Consider the following 17,438-nt stretch of genomic DNA (forward strand, 5'->3'; position numbering starts at 1 on the left):
TCCTCATTCCTGAGAATGGAGGGGCATAGGACTTCTGTGAGAGGCTCCGGAGTGTCATGGTGTGAACATCGCGGGGGTCAGAATTATCTGAGGACAGGAAAAAAAAACGTTCGTCTGAGCAGCGGAGCTTCGGGGTCCTTGCTCTCCTTGAGGGCTCAGGGCGGAGAGTGAGCCTTGTCTTCCGGGAGAGGAAGGCCCTTCCGGGCCTCAGTCTCATGTACCAGCCCTGATGAAGGCCAAGTGGAAGTTCCCAGGCAGCTGTGGGAAGGAAGGGGAATAGGGAGATGGACTTTGTCCTTTCACAGCCTCGTCTCCTGGGAGAAGAGGTGGGAGAATGGAGAACCGAATCCGCCTTCTCTCAGCATCACCCCCTGTGGTCCAGCCTTGCTCTCTCCCCAACTCCTGTTCCGGGGAGGAATGGACTCTTGCCCCTGGAGGTGAACTTTTCCTGAATTTATCTTGCCTTCCTTCTCCCTGGTGTGGCTGCCTTTCTCCAGAGGGAAACTGAGGCAGGCAGAGAACTGTCTTTTATTTTAGAGCCGGAGCCAGGCAGCGTCACTGGGCAGGCCAGGGAGCTGAGTCGCAGAGGGTGTTCTGGGGCTCTCACCTGCACCCAGGTCTCCTGACTGCCTGGCCCACCTCCAGGCAGGTGGGATGAGGCCCCCTCCTCTCTGATCCTCCCCCTCTCCACCACCAGCGCCCTGGTGAGGTGAGGCTGTGAGGGCCTCCTGATGGGAGGGCTTTTGTCAGTGGGAAGGGACAGCTCCAGCATCTTCTACATTAAGATGTGTTTTCAAGTTTCTTAGGAAAGAAGCAACTTGAAGAGGGAAGCTAAAGGCACCTGGCTACCTTACTGTCATGTACCCACAGTGGACACAATTTCTGTGGGCCTCTCCGAGCTCTGGAGAAGGAAATGGCAACGCACTCCAGTATTCTTGCCTGGAAAATCCCATGGACAGAGGAGCCTGGTGGGCTACAGTCCATGGGGTCACAAGAGTCGGACACAACTTAGTGACTAAACCTCCAAGCCCAGATGGCCTTGGTGCTAGCAGCTGTGGTCACAGCCATGGAGGGGGCCCAGGGGCAGGGGGGACTTCAGCTATCTCTCTGCCAGCATCTCAGGATGGGAGGTCCTGCCCAGCCCATGAGCACAGCAGTTACCTTGTGCCTGGTGCTTGAGTTGATGCTTTTCAGACACACCTTCTGAGCACAGAGCCCCTGAAAGCTGGCCCCTGGTGATTCACAGCATGCCTTGTTCTACATGATGACCACCAGTAGCCACTGGGGTGACCCTGTGGGAGAGGGTGGGATTCCCAGTAAACTAGATCACAGCTAGCTGCCCATGGAGTGACAGTACAATGCCAGAGAGAGGAGTACTCATGGTAGGTCTGATTCCTCTGCACCCCGCCAGGGTTCCTTCTAACCCTTCTCCAGGAGAAAGGCCCCTGCCTCGTGATCCAGAGACGCTGGTGGTGACCCCTCTGGGCTGGCAGAGGCAGCGGTAGGCTCTGAGACTGCGGGAGAAGAGCCACTTACAGGGCACAGTACCTGGTTCTGGACCGAGCCCCTGTTAGCTGGCACTCTGTCCTCCAGGTTTCCCTGGCTAACAGCTGGGCATGAAAACACCTTCCCCAGATGGGTGGGAGGGCTTGGGAAACATGTCAAGTGCTTATTGCAGGTGGGGAATTATTCCTGGAGACTCTGGAATTGAAGCCGTCTATTTCCTGCCTCAATGGGGAAAAGGTGGCCATTCCCTCTATGAAGGATGCCCCCCCACCCCGTGGCCAGTCTAGGGCACCCTTCAGGCTTGGAAGGCAGACCATCCCTCCCCAGCCCAGTTCAGGTTGTGTTTTGGGCCCCTGGGGACTTCCTTTCCCCCTCCTCCACCGGTGAAATTTCACAGAATTTCCACACCATAAAATGCGGGTGACTGGTGGCACAGTGGACCTGCTCAGACACCTGGATCCTCCCCCCTGAATCTTGAATCCCTTGGACTCGCTAGTCTGGCTTCTTCCTCAGAAGCAGCTGGTGGAAGAACCACAGAGATCACGGGTATCAAGTGCTGGGAGCTCTTTGCACAGAGTGTCCAGGGTGCGGGAAGGCCGAGGGGCATTCGGGGCCATGAGCAGGCTCGCTCTGGGAAGGCTGGACTGTAAGTGCTTAGGGGGAGCGCTCAGCTGCGAGTGAGGCTAGCAGCTCTTGGAGCACTGTTTCGCCTGAGCTGGGGCCCGGCGTTCACTCCTCTTCGGGGTTCACTCCTCTTCCCTCTCCGAGAGAGCAGTGGTTTTTGCAGGCCACTCCCACGTCAGCAGGGGTGGTGTACCCTGGGCCCCTTGTTCTTGCCCAGGAGGTGGCTGGTGCAACTTGTGCAAAACAGAGTGACGGGGAAGCTGAGATGAGAGTGTGGGCAGCTCATGAGGCATGCCGTGTCCTCGTTACAGTGTGTCTGGATTGCTTGGGGCCAACCGAGGGGGCTCTTTAGAAGAACAGCAGTGACCAGAGCTCTGTGTGCTGTAGCCCTAGGGCAGGGCTTGCTCCCACGCTGTCATGGTCCTTCCCAGCCCGCCTAGGGTTGGTCCTGGAACCTGCAGAAGAGGGGGTGGGGTGAAGGGTGCCCCACTCTCGCCTCCTGCCTCCTGGTGATCAGTAATGTTCCCAGAGGGAACTGAAGCCTGGATCCCCGCTTCGAAAACCAAGATCCGAGTGTCCTGGGCTCCTGCCTTCTGCTTTTTTCACCTTCCATTCTGCTGTTTCATGCAAGCACCCTGGAGGCAGGCTCTGAAGAGCTTGGCTGCAGTAACTGAGGTCTGGCCCTGCCCTGTGCCTGCAGACCCTTGTTCAGGCTGAGCTGAGGCCTCTGGCAGCCTCAGAGCATCAGAGGGAGAGAGGTCAGGCCAGCTTCTGGCCAGAAGCCAAGCCTGTCCCACTCATGACTGAGTGGCCTCGCCGAAGAAGATGGCCCCAGAGATAGGAGCCTTCTCCTCCCCCTGACTGGATCTTCTCAGAATCGTGTCCTGCCAGAGGGACACTGGCCGCAGGCCACGGGGTCCTGGCAAAAGAGCAAGGCATCCTGAGGTCTGTAGAGATACCAATGAACAAGATGCACCTCTGGCCAATTGGCCAGGGAGACAGATGGCTCTTTGCTGAATTGTTCATGTGGTTGTCAGCTGTGCTTGATGGAGGGCTTGGGAGCGTGGAGGCTGGCACACCAGACTCATTACCTGAGGGCACTTGGGAGCTGGGTTTCCGCCTGCTTCACTGCCTGTTCACTTCACCTCTGTGAGTCTTCCCTTCACAACATGGTAGAATAAACCCTGGAGCTTCCCTGGTAGCTCAGCTGGTAAAGAATCCACCTACAGTGCAGGAGACCCCAGTTTGATTCCTGGGTTGGGGAAGATCCCCTAGAGAAGGGATAGGCTACCCACTCCACTATTCTTGGGCTTCCCTTGTGGCTCAGCTGGTAAAGAATCCGCCTGCAATGCGAGAGACCTGGGTTCGATCCCTGGGTTGGGAAGATCCCCTGGGGAAGGGAAAGGTACCCACTCCAGTATTCTGGCCTGGAGAATTCCATGGACTGTGTAGTCCATAGAGTCACAAAGACTTGGACACGACTGAGCGACTTTCACTTTCAGAATAACCCCCAATGCATTGGACCATTCAGTGCGGGGAAGCAGAAAGGTGTCTGGTATGAGATTGGTGATGGGGAGCCCCCTTCTTTCCCTTTGCTCACCCTTTTACCTGCTGAGTGGCCAGTGGTCCTGGGGTCTCTGGGCCAGCTGGTCAGGCTTCGGTGGCAGCAGCTGACCAATGGTGTTGGTGGCTCTAGGCACTGTTGAAGCTGAGCTGTTCCCATAAGAAGAGCTTCAGATCCCTGTAGACCTGGTAGAGGGGAACATCTCAGAGCCAGAGTGTGTGCATTGGTGGGGTGGCGGTGTCCTCTAGTACCACAGATAGGCTGGTACTGAGTCAGGGACCCTTCCTGGGCAGGGACCTAGTGTGCCCTGGCCTGCGATCTAGGCCAGGCTTTGGGGAGGCCTTCTCAGGCCCTGAACAGTGTCCCTGGCCTGAGATCCTGGTGCCATTCAGTGACCTCATGTTCCCTGTCATTACTTTTTTTTTTTAGTAGAGGGGCTGCGCTTTGTTGCAGAGGGCAGCAGAGGGTGAGATGGTCGGATGGCATCACTGACTCAATGGACATGAGCTTGAGCAAATGCCGGGAGACAGTGAAGGACAGGGAAGCCTGGTGTGCTGTGGTCCATGGGGTCACAAAGAGTCAGACATGACTGAGCAACTGAACAACAACCACTGCGCTCAGCCTTTGTTGCAGCGAGCAGGGACTACTCTCTAGCTGTGGTGCACAGGCTTCTCTTGTTGCAGAGCATGGGCTCTAGGTGCTCGGCCTTCAGTACTTGTGGTACGTGGGCTCAGTAGTTTTGGCTCTCAGGCCCCAGAGCACAGGCTCAGTAGCTGTGACACACAGGATTTGTCACTCCACAGCATGTGGAATCTTCCTGGACCAGGGATCGAACCCGTGTCTCCTGCATTGGCAGGTGGATTCTTAACCACTGGACCACCAGGGAGGTCCCCTTGTCATTACCTTTTAATCCTCTATGAGCCGGCATGAGTGGCCCAGGTGATAGATGAGAACGCTGAGGCTCAGAGAGGTGGCGAGAGCCACAACCACACCCACGCACAGACATGGCGGAGCCCACACTGGCCCAGGGCTGGTCTGTCTGCAGCGGAGGGTTCCTCCTCCCCGGAGCATGGCTGACACATCCTCAGGTCGCCTGCCCTTGTCGCTACTGGTGGTTTTGCTGAAGCTGCTGAAGACAGAAGGACTTGGGAGTGAAGGTCATGCGTTTTCCCCGTCCCCTCCACTCTGGCAGGGTGCCCAGAGCTGGGTCCTGCTGAAGGACAGCAGAGAAAATGGAAGGATAGGATTCCCACCCCACTCCTGCCCCACTGGGACACGCCGAAGGTGTGTTCAGGATGCCAGGTCCTGGCTCCACAGTTCACGGAGGGGCTCCCTGGAGCCCTGGCCCTGGCACCAGAGCAGTGGGGTTGGAGGGGCCGGGTTGTGGGGTGGCGGACGTGGGTAAGTAATGTGCAAGCCCCTGACTTGGGCCCCCAGAGCTGCAAAGTGAAGGAGCACGTGGGCCTGGGGCCTGCTGCCCTGATCTTTTCCCGGAGACAGAGGAGGGAAAGAGGTTGGGAGGAGCCGTCTCTCTCTGACCGAGGCCTTATTCCAGAGGCTGAACAGCTACCTGCCTGCTCAACGAATGAATCATCTTTGAGCCTGGCTCTGACCTGGTTCCTTCTCACGGGCTCCCCAGAGCCTGCCATTGAAGACTCACCCTGGAGTAAGCCCCAGATACTTCTTCCAGTTTGCCCGCCAGCTTCCTTCATCCTGTTCCAGCTCAGAGGCTCTTTTCGCGTGGAGATTGGGGAGGAATCAAACCACTTTGAAGTTTTTACACAATGCACATGCCCTCACCTGCAGCTCGGCTAGGAACCGTTACTCTGGCAAATCAAATGTACCCTGGATTGTCTGACCCACATCCTCCTCCCAGCCCAGTCCTTGTCCTCATCCCCATCCTCACGTGTTCAGAGTCTCTCTGTTCTTCAAACCCCAACTTGAATGCCACCTCCTCCATGAAGCCTTCCCTGGATATCAGCCAGAGGAGGTCTCACAGCCTTTAATGCTCTTGTCTCATCTGAGTCTGCCTCTTCTGCTAGACGGTGAGCTCATCCTTTCATTTATCAAGTGTTCATTGAGTGCCAGTCACAGACATGCCCTCCGGTAATTCTTGGGGAAGGGGAGGGTAGGCAAGTCATCGGATGGTGACGACAGCTTCAGAAATGCTCCAATAATGGCAGTGCAAATACTAGGGGATGCTGGGGCAATGGCAGTTAAAGGTGACAATGTACATACTTTATGACCAACAGTTTCATATCTGGCTGATTAATTACCCAGAGAACTCACGCATGTGCATAAGGAGACGGTTCCAAGGATATCTAGGGCAGCAGTGTTCGAAACATAAAAACAGAGGTCTCAACTCACAATGATGGAGTAGACAAAGATGTGATGTTGTACAGCAGTTACAATGTACATAACTGGGGAATTTTATGTTTTGTAAGTTATGCCTCAAAAAAGCTGATGTATATACACATGTGTATTCTGTATTATCATGAATCAGTCTCAAAAACATTATTGTGAAAAAAAAGGAAATGGCAGAATAGTGCCGTTAGTGAAAATTTAATTTTAATAAAAATCACAAAACAATATCTGTGTTTTATGGGCACAAGCATGTTGCAACGCTGTAACACCTACCAGGTTCGTGCTTGTGCTGGTCTTTGGAGGGGTGGAGGGAAGGTGCTAGGACTGACGGGAAGATAAGTGATTGCTAATTTGTCAGTAACATTTCTTTTAACAGAAAGATTGGAAGCAAAAATAACAGAATGTTAGCGTTTGTATTTTTAAAACTTCTTTTTATTGAAGTGTCGTTGATTTACAATGTTGTACCAATATCTGCTGTACAGCAAAATGACTCAGTTATACACATATAGACGTTATATTTTTATATTCTTTTCCACTATGGTTTATCACAAGATATTGAATATAGTTCCCTGTGCTTTACAGTACAACCTTGTTGTTTATCCATTCTATATATCATAGTTTATATCTGCTCATCCCACACTCCCAGGCCCCCTCTCCCCCTCCCCCCACCTGGCAACCACAAGCCTGTTCTCTATGTCTGTGAGTCTGTTTCTGTTTTGTCGATAGGTTCCTTTGTGCCATATGTTAGATTTCACGGGCTTCTCTGATAGTTTAGTTGGTCAAGAATTTGCCTGCAATGTGGGAGACCTGGGTTCAGTCCCTGGGTTGGGAAGATCCCCTGGAGAAGGGAAAGGCTGCCCACTCCAGTGTTCTGGCCTGGAGAATTCCATGGACTGTATAGTCCAGGGGGTCACAAAGACTGAGCGACTTTCACTGAGATTCCACATATAAGTGATATCATATGGTACAGTATTTGTTTTCTTTCTCCCTTTCCAAAGACCAGCACAAATGGCATTATTTCATTCTTTCTTCCAGCTGAGTAGTATGCCCTTGTATATATGTAGCATATCTTCTTTATCCATTCATCTGTCAATGGACATTTAGGTTGTTTCCATGTGTTGGCTATTGGGAATAGTGCTCTTATGAACATAAGGGTTCATGTATCTTTTTGAATTATAGTTTTGTTTGGGTATATGCCCAAGTGGAATTGTTGGATCATATGGTAATTCTATTTTTAGTTTTCTGAGAAACCTCCACACTGTTTTCCATAGTGGCTACACCAACTTACATTCACACTAACAGCGTACACCCTCTCAGCACTTGTTTTTTGTAGAGTTTGTAATGATGGCTATTCTGACCGGTGTGAGGTGGTACCTTGTTGTAGTTTGATTTCCATCTCTCTAATAGTGATGTTGAGCATCTTTTCCTATGTCTACTGGCCATCTGTATGTCTTCTTTGGAGAAATGTGTATTAAGGTCTTCTGCCCATTTTTTTCATTGAGTTGTTTTTTGTTGTTGTTGTTGTTGAGTTATAAGAGCTGTTCGTATATTTTGGAGATTAAGCCCTTGCCTGTCATATCATTTGCAAAGATTTTCCCCCATTCTGTAGGTTGTCTTTTCATTTTTTTATGGTTTCCCTTGCTGTGCGAAAGCTTGTAAGTTGATTTGGGCACACAGAATATGAACATTTGTTAATTTTGTTGGTTTTATACTTTTAACCTTTTGGGGCCTGAAATTTTTCAAAATTAAAATGAATTAAGTAATCTAAGACATCAGAGGAAAGGCACTGGCTTTTCCCAGGGAAATCAGAAAAGGTTGCAAGAGGAGGTGACAGCTGGGTATTGAAGAATGGAAGTTGGTGGGTTTAACTGGGTGGGGGAGTTGGGGAAAGGAGATCTAGTGTGTTCAAGGCCAGGAGTATGTGGGCAGGCTCTTTGTACTTTTTAAAAATATTTAAACATTTATTTATTTGGCTTTGCCAGTTCTTCACTGTGGTACGTGGGATCTGTATTGCAGCATGTCAACTCTTAGTTGTGGCTTGTGGGATCTAGTTCGCTGACCAGGGATGGAACCCAGGCCCCTTGCATTGACAACATAGAGTCTTAGCCACTGGACCGCCAAGGAAGTCCCTCTCTGTACTTTTAAAATGTTTGTCAAGCTGCCTCTCCCCTGCTACCTTCCTCATCCTCATCCTGAGCTCATTCTAGCTCCTCTATTTCTGGACTATGCACATAGTAAATAGGGTCCTGGAAAAAAAAAAATCATGTGTCATTTTATGATTTTTTAAACATAGATAATCTAATGTGAGCAAGGGGAAGAATGAGCCAAATATGTAAAATTGAACATTAAAATGGAGAAGTAGCCAGTGATACAGAGAAAATAGAATTCTGTAAGAATACTGTGCTCAACCACATGCAAATTTAGTTGAAAACCAGCTAAAACTGATAGTTTTCTTTTTTTTTTAATTGTAATTTATTTTTGCCTTTTTTTTTTTTTGGCTGTACCACGTGGCATGTGGGATCTTAGTTCCCTGACAAGGGATTGAACCCATGCCCCCCTGCATGGGGACCATGGACTCTTAACCACTCGACCACCAGGGAAGTCTCTAAAACTGATAGTTTTCTGTGTGCTGTGCTCAGTCATGTCTGACTCTTTGTGACCCCATGGACTGTGGCCCACCAGGCTCCTCTGTCCATGGGGATTCTCCAGGCAAGAATACTGGAGTGGGTTGTCATGCCCTCCTCCAGGAGATCTTCCCAACTCAGGGATCGAACTCAGGTCTCCTGCATTGCAGGCGGATTCTTTACCAGCTGAACCACAAGGGAAGTCCAAGAATCCTGGAGTGGGTAGACTATCCTTTCTCCAGGGGATCTTCCCAACCCAGGGATTGAACCCAGGTCTCCCACACTGCAGGTGAATTCTATACCATCTAAGCCACCAGGGAAGCCCAGATAGTTTTCTGAGAAAATGCAAATCATCAATTTGACCCCAGAAGAACTAGAAAAACCTCAACAGGCCAATAATCATGGAAGAAACTGCATTTTTATAAACTCCACTCCAAAAAAACCCAGGTTTAGACAGCTCTTAATTTCTAGCAAACCTTCAGGGAAGAGAGAATTCCAATGTTCTTTAAACTGCATCAACCGTGCCAGATCATAGAGAAGGAAACTCTCCATAGTAGTCTATGAAGCCAGCACAACACCGAAAGAAACAGCCCACACAGGAAAAGAGAAAAAATACTACAAAAATATCTCATTTATGAATATTGGTGCAAAATTCATATATTAATAGAAACAAATAGAATCACACAGCATTATGTTTAAAAAATGAATATATCGTGAGAAAGTGGGGCTATCTTCCGGAGGTATAGATTCAATATTAGGAAAACTATTAACGTAATTGAACAAAATAATAGTTTAAAAGAGATAAAAAAATAATATAAACAGCTCCATAAATGCTAAAATGCCTAAAAGGCATTTGATAAAATTCAACATATGTCCCTGATTTTAACTCATATTTAATAGGAATAGATGGATATTGCTTAACATTTTGTGTGTTTGTGTATGTATGTGTATATGTGTGTACAGAGACATACATACAGGAAAAAAGTGACCACCATTACCTACATTCTTTAACACTTCTCTAGAAGTACAAGCCAATACAAAATTTGAAAATATGGGTTATGAAAGGAGACCAGGTTATCAGTTTAAATTGTAGATGATAAGATTGGCCATTTGGAGAAAAAAAAGAGCAAGACAGTCCACTGAAAAACTATTAGAAATAATAAAGGCATATACTAAGATGGGAATTCTCAAGTGGCACAGTGGTAAAGAGTCTGACTAACAATGCAGGAGATGCAAGAGATGAGGGCTCAATCCCTGGGTCAGGACGATCCCCTATAGTAGGAAAGGGCAACCTGCTCCAATATTCCTGCCTGGAAAATTCCATGGACAGAGAAGCCTGGCGGGCTACAGTCCATGGGGAGTTGGCCATGACTGAGCCACTGAGTGCACACACTCACACACACATACTAAGATGCCTGCTAATCAGTATTTAGAACAAAAACGTACCGCTCTCCTGGTAACTTTAGCCTGCTTTGCAATATAGTGAAAGAAAATATAATATCAGTAAACGTGCTAAAAATCGCTAGAAGTGAGCCTAACCGGAGGGGAGAAGAATAGCTCTTATTCCTGCTGCTTACTCTTGGTTCTCAGCACGTAGAACAGGGCCTCACACGTAATTACAGATACTTGTTGAGTGATGGAACCGGCTCATAGATGAATGAAACAGAAAATATCTGTTAAGACCCAGACACGTTTACTATGTGGTGATGATAACAGTAATCATCAACATATAGTGATTCCCATGTGCCAGGCACTGTTCTCTGGCCCTCGCTGAAGCCTGGAGCATCATCTGTCACGGAGAACGTTCGGTGCGTGCTTGAGAAGAACATGTGTTCTCCTCCTCTCAGGGGGGGTGTTCTGTATGTGTCCACTGGGGTTAGCTGGTCTACAGTGTTGAATATGTCCAAGTCCTCTGTTTCCTTGTTGATCTTCTGTCTGATTGTTCTGCTCACTATCGAAAGAGGTTTATCGAGATCTCCTCCTCTTATTGTGTTACTCTTCCGTTTTTCCTTTCTGTTCATGTTTGCTTCACATATTCCGGTGCTCTGTGGTTAAGTGTATATATATTTATAATTGTTATTTCTTCCTGGGGCATTGACTTTTATCATTGTATGATATCCTGCTTTGGCTCTTGTGACAGATTTTTACCTAAAGTCTATTTTATCTGATGTAAGTGTGGCCACCCCAGTCTCCTTTTTTACCATTTGCGTGGAATATCTTTTCTGTCCTTTCACTTGCAGCTGTGTATGTCTTTACAGCAAAGGTTAGTTTCCTGTAGAGAGCATATAGTTTCATCTTTCTACATCCTTTTGCTCAAATAATTCATTGAATTCTCACAGTAACTTTATGTAGATGTTGCTATTGTTGTCCCTAATTTTCCCCAAAGTTAGAAGCATTTATTTATTTAGAATTAGAATGAAATCATATCCAATAATGTGTCAGAAAGCTAAGTATCACACATATCCAAAAATCCATAGAAATAATATAACACTTTTCTTAGTGAACTGCCTGAAAAACTCCACATTTCCCGTTATTTTCCCCTACATAATTCAGTTAACCTCACTTTTAGATGAGGAAACTGTGGCACATGAAGTTTTAGGTAACTTCTCCTAGATCCAATGAAGGTGGAATTTGAATCAACATTTGACTCTTTATCTATTCTAATATAGTTAAATTGATATTTTGAACCTAGAAGAGGGAGGATGGGTGGGGGGAGAAAATGAATTATTCAAACACGACTTTGAGATAACCAGCCCCTTGGGGAAAGAAAGAAAGCTGGGCCTACCACACTCCTAACACCAAAATAAAATCTAGAAAGAAAATGTAAAAAAAGGAAAGAGTAAAAGAATGATTAAAAAGAAAAAAAACATAACAATACCAGTGGAAAACATGAGCATATATTTTTAGGATCCTCTAGTAGAAAATATTTTGGGCTACAGAAATATCTGAAATTTCTGTAAGTAGTGATGCCATAAATAGAGTAAAAAAAAAAAAGACAAATGACAATTTGTAATGCACATAACAAAAAGTTAATTGTCTTAATTTAGAAAAACCTCTTAAAAATCAGTGAGTTAAATTAGAAAGAACATAGTTCACAGAAAAATAAATGCAAAGGCCACCAACCAACCTGAAAGCAACGCCCACCTTTTGTGATATTTAAAGAATTACACATTGAAACAAGACGTCATTTTCATCTCACATATTGGCAAAGTTTGAAAATTTGATGGCTGGGCAGTGCAGACTGGTTCATCTTCCTTGGAGGACAATCTGGCAATATCAGAATTTTAGATCCACCTAACCTTCGACTCCTTACCCCTAGGAATTTATCCTACACCTAACCTCACATGTATGCACAAACATGTATCATCAAAGATGTTCACTGCAGCTTTGTCTGTGCAGCAAAAACATAAAAACAACCTAAACATCCGCCAAAAGGGATAGATTTGTGTAAATCATAGTGCATCCTTCAGTGGGATGTTATGAGCAGCTACAGGCATGAAAGATCTGTCTCTTGGTATGCAGAGATGTGTGATGTGTAATAACTAAGAAACAAAGAAAGCATTGGGAATATGGCCCCAGTTAGGTTTAAAATAAAGATGTAGGCATAGATATATATTTGTCAGTATTTATGGGAAAATTTTTGAAGAAAAATGTTTATTTTGGGGAGTGGAACAGAGGTCTGGGATAGCAGGGAGACTTTTCATTCTGTATTACTTTGAATGGTTTGATTTCTTTCCCCTTACGTAAGTGTGTTATTTTCAGATTTCAAAAAGTGAATTTAAGGAAAAAAACCAATGATACAGGAGAATACTATTTAAAATGCTTCCTTGAACTTCCTTTTCAAATTCATTTCTCAGTGGGTTCACCTTTTTTTTTTACACTGATAATTTTACACCTGGAAAGACCCAAGAGATCATCTTTAACCTGTATTTTTGTCCATGAGGAAAAGAGACCCAGAGAGGTTTCAGCAAGTTGCCCAGGGCCCCTGGCTGGTTGGCTGCAGAGACTGGGCTCCTATGATGCTGCTTTTAGGAAAGGGACCAACGACCCCCTCATGTATATGATCAAAGCTTCATCCTTGGACTTGTCAACCCTTTCCCAGCACACATAGTCCAGTGAGTCCTAGTTCTTTGGCATCCATGTAGGGGACCTGCTAAAATGCACGTTTCCAGGCACCTTCCTGGAGATTCTGATTCAACAGGCTAGGACAGGGCCCTTAAACCTGCAGTTTAGCAGGACCCTGCCCCAGATGATTCTGATCTTACTCCGAGTCACCTAGTAGTTATGGGCCCCTCTGGTCTCCCCAGCTCAGCCCTGCAGGCAGTGTGTCTGTGTGTCTATACTGAAGCCCACACCCCACTGAGGGAGAGTGGGGTGCTCCACCTCACCAGGGGGAAGTAGCAGCCACAGATGCCAGGACTCCCAGTATAGTGTTGTTCATGGTCCCCTGGCTTCCTCCCGGCTTCTGTTGATCTTGGATGAAGGATGGCTCCCTGGCTTGCCTACCCCAGGGCTGGGCATCTGGATGTGGAGTAGAGGGGCAGACTGGGGCTTATGGCTGCATATATGGGGTGCCCCTCACCCCGTCAGAGTTCCCATGAGGCAGACCTGGCGGGACGGTGCTGACAAGCTTGGTGGACCTGGGAAGGCCTGGCCTGCTTGGGCTGGGGGAGGAGCCTCAGGGAGGCTCAGGGAGGACGGGGATCCATGCCCACCTGCACTGAGAGCACTTCTTTGTTCCTGTGGCGCAGACGCTTGGAGGAGCCCCCTTTGTGGTCAGGAACTAAGCAGAGACGCAGCTTGGAAGCACCCGGGGACCAATTAAGAGGAGAGCGTGCCGGTGACAGCTCATCTCGGGAGCCCCCCGACCTCACCTGCTGCTGCAGGTAAGTGCTTTTGCTCTCATCCCACCCAGCAGGGCTCAGTCCCTACTGCCAGCTCCTTCCTCAAGCTTGTGGCCCTCGGCCCTCTGCTCATTGCTTCAGCAAAGGCCCTCTCCAGCCCTCCTAAACCCACAACCTAACAGGAGAGGCCAGGAGGACAGTGTCCCAGGTGATCCTGGCTCCTGAGACCCAGGAAGGGGGCCAGAGGCTGTGTGGCTCTGGCTAGGATGCCCCCAGGCTGAACTGCCAGCTGGGTCCCAAGTGGCTCTTGCCCAGCTGACCCCAGTGCGGGGACAGGCTAGACCCAGCCAGACACAGCTCTTCTGAGTGCACACTGCCTCTTGATAATTTTTCCTTGGGAGAAGATTAAGACAGATGGTATCTTCACAGACTGTTGGAGCTGCAAGGACTCTTGATATACTCCAACCTCAATTTCTTTTAACTTCTCAAGCCTTGCTTATATCAATAGTTTCATTTAAAATGTAGCCAATATCTCAGAGGCATCAAGTGTAATCACGTCAAAATAGCACAGGAAGCCCTGGGTCTCAGGCAGCCCTTCCTGGGTGCAGCTGCCTCCCTCCAGCCAGGCCGTAGCCACCCCGTGCCCCACATCCTTCCTTCTTCTTCCATCTACCTGGTGACTCCCAGAAACTCATACTCTTTTGTGAAAGGGGCACTGGTGGTGATCACACATCCAAAGCTAGAAGGCATTAAAACCAGGTCAACATCAAAGTGAGGCTTTCTTCTCCATTTAAGGAAATAAAAGTGTTAGTCCCTGAGTCATGTCCAACTCTTTGCAACCCCATGGACTGTAGCCCACCAGGCTTCTCTGTCCATGGAATGCTTCAGGCAAGAACACTGGAACGGGTTGCCATTTCCTTCCCCAGAGGATCTTCCCGACCCAGGGATCAAATCCAGTTCGCCTGCACGGCAGGCAGATTCTTTACCATCTGCGCCACCATTTAAGTAAAGAAGGTAATAAATAAAACCAGGAAAGGATTAGATAGACAAGGGAGGTTATAACTGTGATATTATTTCTCTGTGGGAGAGTCTCTAAAATCTCTTTTCCATGAAAGAAGTTATCCTGTCTGGGCTGTTGTCCAAGAACATTGTGATTGTTGCTGTTATCAATAAAAGTGATCTTCGCTACAGTTCTTTTCCATGCAGATCAAAGTGCTTGATGTTCACATCTCCCTTATGATTTCCTGGTCTGGCCATGTGAGAGCCCTCCAAGGCAAGGAGTCGTAACTGCAGGCAGTGTTTCACTTCCGTCCTTCCGGCCCTGCCCACTGCCCAGCCCAAATCCCTGCAAGAGGCAGCCACGAATACTAGTAAAGAAGGCAGGCTCGGGAACCAGGTGGGTTCAGTGCCCAGCTTCACCACCTACAAGCCTTATAAGATCAGTCTTATACATCAGTCTTCTCATCTGTAAAATGGGAATAACAACGTACCCTAGGGTTACTATGATGATTAAAGTTAGTATTTGTAAAGCACTTGAATCAACCTCAAGTTCTCAGTAAGTGTTCAACACACACATTAGCTCGAATCATTACGAAGGAGCTGCGTGTTCTCCCCCAACTACACTTTGTTACTTTGATTCACCTCCTAATCCACCGCGTAGGCGTCTCACTCACCTGCTCTAGAATCATCCATGGTTCCCCATGGTCTATTTCATGACTATGCTCTACTCTGTCCTTTAGAGCCTCAAAGGCAGAAATCGTCTCTTTTCCTTGCACATAAGGACTCAGTGATGTTTACTGAGAGGGAGGGTTTCTCCCCTGAAGGTGGGTTAACTGTGTTCCTAGGCTGGTAATCCACAGCTGGAGGGTTGAGCCAAGCTCTTCCACCTCCCCAGTGATGGCCCAGCTGTGAGCAGCCCTGTATGTTGGGTGTTGGATCTGCACACACAGGGGTAGGTTTGGTTTCCCTGGTGTCTGCTGGGCCGCAAAGGCAGGGAGCCCTGTCCTCGACTCCAGCTCTTCTGGTGCACACAGAAGTGAGGAGAGGATGCCTGGCCACAGGCCAGAGCAGGCAGTGCTCGCAGTTATAACTCTCACTCTCTGATGAGCTCAGGCCGGGTGGCAGATGTGACATCATTGTCCTCCTTCATCGTTGGGAAGTGGCCAAAACCTCAGCTCAGGTGGGAAGCCTGAGGCCAGCAGAGACCACCGTGATCTGACGACACCTTGGACAGAGAACTCAGCAAGCCCTCCTCCATGCATCTCAGCTGCTTCTCTCGCAGAAGAGAGCCTGTGTGCCATAGAGGAGCAAGCACTGGGTTGGAGGAGGACAGACCTGTGTTCAAAATGGGGCTGCCTCAGCTGGTGGGAAGAATTCTGCCTTATCAGTTAGTCTCTCTGAGCCTCTATTTTCCCATCTGTAGAATGGGAAGATAACACCCACTCCATAGGGTTAATGGGAGGCCCAAATGGAACAAAATGCATAGAGCTCCTCTACAGTGCATGCAGGGGTGGGCACTCGTTAATAATACTGCAAAATAATTTGCAGTTATTCCGATGAGCCCATCAGAGTTGTTCCAGGCTGCCAGGTGGGGCTGCCTCAGGGCTGCGAGCCTCTTGCTTCCCTCGACTGAAATTTTCCTTGCCTGGCCCCTACTCTAAGATGAAGGGAAGTGTTTTTGGCAGAGGAAGGGAGAAGGAACAGTCCAAATCTTCCCAGACTCCTGGCAAGGATGAGAGGCACAGCAGGGAAGAAGCAGAATTCTGTCTCAGAGATTTTTCCACTCGAGCACTGCCAAGCTCAGGAAGCCAGGAGCGAAGCGACAGGGAGGAGACAAAGCAGACCACGCTGGTTCATGCAGGGTGGAATTTTTCTCTTGATTCATTCCACACATGAATGGATTTGTTGGGATTCCAGGCACTCTGCTAGGCACTGGAATATTGAGCAGCAAGTAAAACATAGACCTTTTCCTCGTGTGGCCTTCATTCCAATGAGGGTGGAGCAGACGATAAACAGCATAAACCACGGATGAAGGATGTTAGAAGGCAATGAATGTGACGGAAACACAGAGAAGAAAAAGGGGGAGTGCCAGAGTTGATAAATAAGATCATCAGGACAGTTGAGTTCAGTTTACTCGCTCAGTCATGTCCGACTCTCTGTGACCCCATGGACTGCAGCACGCCAGGCCTCCCTGTCCATCACCAACTCCCAGAGTTTACTCAAACCCATGTCCATCGAGTCGGTGATGCCATCCAACCATCTCATCCTCTGTCGTCCCCTTCTCCCGCTTTCAATCTTTCCCAGGATCAGGGTCTTTTCAAATGAGTCGGTTCTTCACATCAGGTGGCCAAAATATTGGAGTTTCAGCATCAGTCCTTCCAGTGAATATTCAGGACTGATTTCCTTTAGGAAAGACTGGTTGGATCATTAGGACAAGCCTCACCAAAACAGTGACATTTGAGACACCAGTTGTCTGCTCCCCTTGGGGACCCCCTGAGAAGTCAATGGACTCAGAATCAGGGCCCGGTGCCTTTCAGGAGCTACTAGCATAGGAGCACAGTCTAGACTCCCTTCCAGTCTCAGCCCAGATAATGCCATGCTCTTCCTCTGGAACCTTCAATAGCTTCCTGCTGTCTACAGTATTACATGCAAATCATTCAGCCTGAAATTCAGGACCTCATGGTCCCCAACCTGCCTGTTATCATACCAGATTCTTCTCACCCCACCTCTGCAGTCAAACCAATCTAATCTGCCATTTCTGGAATATTCCACTCTATGCTTCCCTTCTCTACTCATCTGCCCCCTTTGTCCAAACAGAAGACTGCCCCCACTGTCTTCTGCCAGCCGAGAAATCCCACCTGTCCCTGTCTGAAGCCTTCCCTGGCCCCCTGAATCCATGGTCTCTCAGCCCTA

At 48.3% G+C, this 17,438-nt stretch overlaps 1 protein-coding gene across 10 annotated transcripts in view; it reads left to right on the forward strand.

Annotated features, from left to right (window-relative positions):
• Positions 1–17,438, forward strand: part of TMEM63C (transmembrane protein 63C) — an 80,207-nt gene that overhangs the window by 9,121 nt on the left and 53,648 nt on the right. For 9 of the 10 annotated variants that reach the window (XR_014059599.1, XR_014059601.1, XR_014059600.1 and 6 more), the window contains exon 2: positions 13,434–13,568. The gene's annotated coding sequence lies outside the window, so the exon portion shown is untranslated. Of the gene's footprint in view, positions 1–13,433; positions 13,569–14,732; positions 14,923–17,438 lie in introns of all 10 variants that reach the window. The other variant, XM_081510509.1, reaches the window with a different exon arrangement.

Source organism: Giraffa tippelskirchi, chromosome 7 (genome assembly GCF_054371585.1).
Source record: "Giraffa tippelskirchi isolate mGirTip1 chromosome 7, T2T-mGirTip1v1.2.pri, whole genome shotgun sequence".
Lineage (NCBI taxonomy): Eukaryota > Metazoa > Chordata > Mammalia > Artiodactyla > Giraffidae > Giraffa > Giraffa tippelskirchi.